The sequence below is a fragment of the Hibiscus syriacus genome, unplaced genomic scaffold, assembly GCF_006381635.1.
Source record: "Hibiscus syriacus cultivar Baekdansim isolate YM2019G1 unplaced genomic scaffold, ASM638163v2 tig00111342_pilon, whole genome shotgun sequence".
NCBI lineage: Eukaryota > Viridiplantae > Streptophyta > Magnoliopsida > Malvales > Malvaceae > Hibiscus > Hibiscus syriacus.
In genome coordinates this window covers 914,595-921,485 of record NW_024063066.1, presented here as the reverse complement: position 1 = coordinate 921,485, position 6,891 = coordinate 914,595, and the positions used below count along the sequence as shown (strand labels likewise).

Sequence of the window (6,891 nt, the reverse complement as noted above, 5' to 3'; positions counted from 1 at the left end):
CAATGTCATTCAACAACTTTAAACCCTATAGTGGGATTAGCCATAACATGCGTTAATGACTTGAGAAACAGATAATGGTGTTTTAGTTCTTATCCCTACCCTATAGGACACACACATACAGAGCAATAAATGGTGCCAACTACCCCCCACTATTTAATAAGGAAAAACCAACCAAGACCAAGTCTTGAGGAGTTCCATGGCACATCAGATAAATGAAAACAATTAATTAATAATTTGCAGTTGCAGATAGAAAAAATAGGAAATTTTTTATTGATGAAATGGTTGAGAGAAGGAAAAAAAACAAAGGAACAACAATATATTAATGACAACATATTTCATCCTTCTTTCACTATCCCAGTAAACTAAGTACCCACCAGATATCCACCAATCTCCCTAATGGCTTCTTCAGATGATTTTGTATATATCATCACATATATACATGTACAGATTCTCCTCTACTACCAGCCTGCTTGCCAGTCCTCTCACTGTATCTCTAAAATGTAACTAAGTATCCACTTGTAATCAAATTGTACACATTTAAGTAACCACTTGTAATCAAATTGTACACATTTCACTTTTCTCTTTTTCTCCCCCCCCCCCCCAACACATTGAATGAAAGAAGTGATACAAGAACCAGGCTGACCTACTTGGAAATCGAAAAAGAAAGGGCGTGGGATTAAGGAAAAGGGTGAAAGGAGGAAAGAACAGGGAACCCTAGAGCAATGGGGAATGAATGAAAAAATTAAAACTGCCAAAGGGAACTAAATGCTACTCTTTATCTGGGGTTCCTCTGGCATTGACTGCTACTGGGATTATTATGTAGGCTCTGGTTTTACATCACAGGTACCTGGTGATCCTTATGTGGTGGTGAGGAAAGATTGGAAGGGTAGTGGAAGAGTTCCCAACAAAATAGACGTTTGGGTACAGCGAGAACTAATCGCAAAAAGAGGGGGTGGGCCGGGAGTGCAGTACAATCACTACTCTTTAGTTCTAAAAGCTGTAATGCCTCATCGAGTGCTCCAGCATTTCTCGATTCGGGCGCACAAGCTCCTTCACCCGATTACCCTTTTTGTATATCTTGAATGTTGGTACGATCATCACATTCACTGGAATCTCGTTGATGTCCACCTTTACTCCAAAAGAGAGGACAAATAGTAGAGAACAAATCGTCATTCTTGGTGCATTGCATTTATCTAAAGGAGAATGGGAAAAACGAATAAACCAAGGAGAAAGAAAAACGGACCATTTACCTTTAGAAAATTTATGGAGGGGTAACGACCACAGAGAGCATCCACAAATGGAGATATCTGTTTGCATCGCAGGTCAGATGCCTTCTTAAAATGGACAACAGAGATGACTGTGGGTCAAAATTAACTCTCAAGAGGAATCCAAGATAGAAAAATGGGGAGAGAGAACATTTGAAATACTGAATATGAAATACATGTAAGGTCAACACCTACCTGGCAGAGATATAGCAGCTCTGAACTGCTCAAGACTGGACACTTCTTCTACTTCACCACCAAATTTCATTTTATAAACCTCTTCACCGCGAGATTTCTTCAATGCAACTTGAGCATGAAAAAGAGATTCAGCAACTTCATTGTCATCCGGTAGTTCCCTTCTCAAAACTTCATAATCTCGGACAGCCTCAGCCCATCTCTCAAGCTGTAGTTCACAATGACAGATGCTTGTTATGAATCAACAAATTCGGGTACACCTATACATAAAGATGGTTATCCTTATAATGAAAGAAAGCTTCAAAGAATTGCTTACCTTGCTATTAGACGCTGCCCTTCGAAGAAGGGCTTTTATGTAGTTTGGTTGGATGCTTAAAGCCTGGTTGCAGTCTTCAACAGAAGACTCCCACCGTCCAAGCTTAAACCAACATGCTGCTCTGTTACAATAAAGAACAGAATTCAATGGATCAAGCCTAAGCCCATCCCCATATGCTGAGCAGGCCTCAGTGAACCTTTCCGATTTGAATAGATCATTCCCACGTGCTCGTGCTCTGGCAACCAACCTCACATTGCTAAGCAGTACAGAAAACTTCAACATTTCGAGCATCAACCTGCCCAGCCTTCTCAGCAGCTGTAACCGCGTTCTCAAACCTGCAATATTTCTGTCATCAATTTTCAAATTCTAGTCTCAAAGTCTCTGGCATCTCATATCAGATGAAGCATAGTAATTTTTTTTAAACTAACCTCCCAAGTACCATCTCCATTTGTGCTTGGACAAGAAAGAGATAAGCTTCGACAAGCATCCCAAAGTACGTAGGTTGTGAGGTGGTGCATTGTTCTAATTTAGGAACAACAGAAAGGCTTGATTTAGCATCATCAAGTTGATGCAGTTTTAAAAGGGCTTCCACTCTACACATAAAAAGCTGTAAATCCAATGTGAACCAGTTCAGCCATTTTCAATGTCTATTAACTGCACAAATTCTTCAAAATTTAAAGATAGAAAGTTTTGGACAAGATTTTTACCTGAGGGGAAAAGTCTGCTCCTGCAGCAATAGCAGCATCGGCCTCCCTTAATGCACCTCTCCAGTCCCTAATTCTCCGAGCATCTGTACAGTTGTTAAGATGCCTTTCCACTGCCTGCAACTTTCTGCAACTCTGTCGGATCTTGTGGTTGCCCGGGAAAACATAAGTGCTTCCTAGCATTCTCAACATGCCCTACCCTGAAATCGAACGGAGTTAAATCGGAGCAACCTAAACATTTAGACACATTTTATACAATTGAAATAACTTAAAAATGTAAGCATTTGGCTAATACTGATAAATAAGAAGTGATTTCAGAATGCCTACAATCCTTAAATGAGAAAAGTCGGGATCAATAAAAGTAAACACCGAAACACATTGGTGTCTAATTTCCAAATTAGATAGAAACATAGCAGACAGATTCGTCAACTACCTAATACCCTTTGGCCGTGGATCCTTCTAAAATAACTTACAAGTCAATCATTTGGAGCAAACGATTGACAACACAATCCTTTACATTGCACCGGATTGCTCTGAGATATTCAAAAGGAGATGAGTAGTCCTAATCTTATAAATGCAAACAACCACAATGAGATATTAAGAAAATTCATATCATAAAGGAAAAGAATTGAGTGTGCAGAATTGTGAAGATCAAACAAAAGAATAAATGGATCTAACACTATTCACTCCTTTCATATACAGAAACCCTGTTACCAATGTAGATAAAAAAAACTTCTTTTCAACAAAACCACAAATTCAAGAAAATTAACAAAAAATATTTCCACCGACACTCTTTCCATCACCAATGAAGATAGAGATAGAACACCAAATATGTATATACGTATATGTAACCAATATTGCTCTTTTCACCTTAACAACAATGAAGCTAGTCTCTGATGAGCCCTCCCATAATTTGGATCCAATCTAACAGCTTCTTCACATTCCTTCACTGCCTCTCCTACTCTCCCTAAAGCCGTCAATGCAGCGGCTCGGTTACTCCGGTAAGCCGCAATCCCCGGTGACAAAGCTATAGCCTTATCGTACAAACTCAAAGCCTCTAAAAAATGTCCTTTTTTGTACATCTCATTCCCGACTCTCTTGACTTCCTCAGGTTCCGAGTTCTCCATTGCTTTCCGCATTAAATCACTCGCATTCCCACGGATTCCGAGGGTGTTACTGGGTTTAAAGGCACCACCTTTAGAGGCTGTAACGGGTCCAGCTCCCACTCCACCGCCCCGCATTATGCTGCCATGACCATAATTACCCGACCCAGAGCCTAAAACGTCAGTTTTGGAGCTTCGGTTCACCGCCATGCCGGTTTTAATGATTTTCCCCGAAGGGCATATGTTTCCGGTCGGAAGAACGTTGACTGGCGGCGAGTTGACGGTGCTCTGACCCGAATAGATCAGCGGGTGGGACGTGGTAATGCTGGATTTGGATCTTGTATGAGACGGTTTGATATTCCCAGTTGAAGCAGTTGGGCTGGTTTCACTGGAGCCGGAAAGCTCACCCGAGTGGTTATTCCGACCCGATTCAGATCTCCTAGCGGTCGTGTTAGACGAGTTCCAACCCGAAACGGATCTAGACGAACTGGAACTCGTCGTCGTCGTGGTAGTGGTGGTCGTCATCGTGAGACTCTGTTGCCCGGTTCGGAGCGGAGACACGGGTGAACCCAGATCGAGTTCACGGAAATCAGGCTTGTTATCATCGTAACTCAATGAGTCACGTACTTGATCGGCGAGTTTATCAATATCACGACCTACCTCCGGTACTGGCTTTTCACCAAGATGCGACATTTCGCTTTCTTTTTTTCTCCTCTCACTAAAACAAGAAATGGGGTCACTCTAATTTCCTTCCCCTTTCCCCTCTCTTTCCCTTCGGGTGATTTTATCTGTAATGTGAGTGAGAAGAGGAAGAGCTTGTTGAAGTGAATGCGGGAAAGGGCAGTTCTTGGAAAAGAAAAGAACAAGAGAAAAGACTTGGAATAAGAAGAATAAGAGAGATCTAATAGAGAGAAAATGAAAGGAAAGAAAAGAAAGAGATTAAGTATTTTTAGAAACTAATTTTTGTTATTAAATTATAATTATTTAATAAATTATTATATTATTACATTTTATTGTAATAATTTTTTATTATTTTTTTGCAGTTATAAAATGACAGGCAGGTTATCGTGTTTAGATGAGAATCATATATCGAGTCTTTTGTCGATATGTTAATAATTTTAAATTCTGTTATTTTATTTATTGTAAATGTTTTATTCATTTATTTATTTAGTATTAGTTTATATTTTAATTTGTATACTATTTATTTAATTAGATGAATGACCGTATATTAAATCCATTTATTCGTAATGTTAAATTAGAGATATTGAGTCGTGTCTGGTCATATTTAGCTGAGAATAGATTCAGTTACATAGCGAAATATGAATGGCACTGTAACCTTAAAACCAACCTTATTTCTGAACTGATTGAGAGGTAGAGACCAAAGACACACATTACATCTTTCATGTGGGGAGTGCATTATTACGTTGGAGGATGTTTCCTTACATTTGGTGTTTCCGGTAGATGGGGATTTTATTCGTGGTGTGGCGAAGGGTGATTGGCATTCCTTGTGTGATAAGTATCTTGGAGGTATCCCACCTAATTTCAACGGTGGTCGAATACCGTATCATGGTTGGCTAGAAATTTTTTACGGTTGAGCGACGACTGTTATGAGGAACAGGCTTAAATATTTGCCCGGACTTGCATATTGCAACTCATAGGAGGGATTTTGATGTCCGATAAATCTCGCAATCAAGTTCATTGTATGTGGTTGCGTCATCTCACGAATTTTTTAGTTATTGGCTCATTCAATTGGGGTTCTACGATTTTGGCATCTCTGTATAGAGAAATGTATCGAGCAATTGATTATCAAAAAAATGATATCTGTGGATGTCTCCTTATGCAATCATGGGTGTGGTATCACATGCCCTTTTTATGTATATAAATAATTTTTTGAGTATTTAATGATTTTTTTTACAATTAATAGGTGGTCATCTATAAGGAAAGATCGTCGTGATATACCAGACGAATTGAAAAAAAATTCGGCTACTCATTGATCAAAATGCTGGCAGAGCTATGTATTTAAATTTTATTATTTACCTTTAATTATTGTTATATAATTAGAATATTATTTTGAAGAGTTATATATATTTGTTTTAGTTTCAATGGGCTCCTTATTATACTGAATAAATGAGGCGTTGCATTTCACTTTAGTGGCTTATTAGATGTATAAATGGTGGTGGTCCCTTAGATATTTATGTTATTGTCGAATGACATTCTATTGATCGCGTGCTCCGCCACTTTGTTTTCGTACAATCTATTCTTGAAGCACCTAAGAATCTCGACAAAATGCATAACATAAAAAGAAGTCAACTGACTGATGAAGCACAACGAGTGGGTAATGATCTGGTAGGATCGAAATTGACGCATTTCCCGTAATGAGCCAATTTATGTGGATCATTATTCGAATATGGATGACTATTATCAGTGGTTCAACATCGACGGGAAGTCGTTCCTACTTTCTAAGGAAGCACGATGAGGGAGCAACATATACAAAGGAATCCTCATTGAAAGAAACAGCCACCGCCCTGTGGAACACATTCAAGACACAGACATCGATAGACTTGTTTTTATTTATTTTGTTTATTAATGTTTTTATTTAATTATTGACTTTTTATTTATTTTGTTTCTTAATGTTTTATTATTTAATTGTTTGAATTATGACGTTTGTATTTAATTTTTATATTTAATTATTTTTATTATTTAGTTTGTAATGATTTTATTTAATTTTCACTTGAGTAACACATCACTTGAGTAGCACATTAATTAAAAGTAAACGAAAATGAAATAACACAAACTGAGACTTCATAAACAAAAATCACATCGTCACAGCATCAACGGTTACGTGATGATAAAAGATATTGACTTTTTTTCTTATTATAACCTAGGTTTCTACAATGCCCACATCTTTTAGTTTCTTTGGACGTCTCTCAAATATCCATATCATAATGAATTAGAGCGGATTTTGGACAACCTGCCTCCCTCAATAAGGATGGATATGGTACAATCGGAAACCAATTCTGAATCTTATATGGTCTTTCTCATTACCTATGGAGAAAATTCAAATTTATATACCTTCTAAACTTCTGAAAGTTGGTATACAGGATCCACAAAACGGTTATAGTCTTGACATGTATAAGAGCAAGTTGCTATGACATAGGGAGCATGGATACTGCAGAACTTGAAAAAACCCACAATCACACCACCTGTCTTGTATATTAACTCTGAACTAGTTAGCTTCAATCCCTTTAAAAGGTTGTGGGTTTTCTGTGACACGAAATAATTCATGGGTTCAAGAGAAACTTGTTACAGAC

The 6,891-nt window shown here is 38.0% G+C and overlaps 1 pseudogene; it reads right to left on the bottom strand.

Moving 5' to 3' along the window:
* Positions 1-249: 249 nt before the first annotated feature.
* On the bottom strand, positions 250-4,502 carry LOC120159238 (annotated as a pseudogene).
* Positions 4,503-6,891: the final 2,389 nt, after the last annotated feature.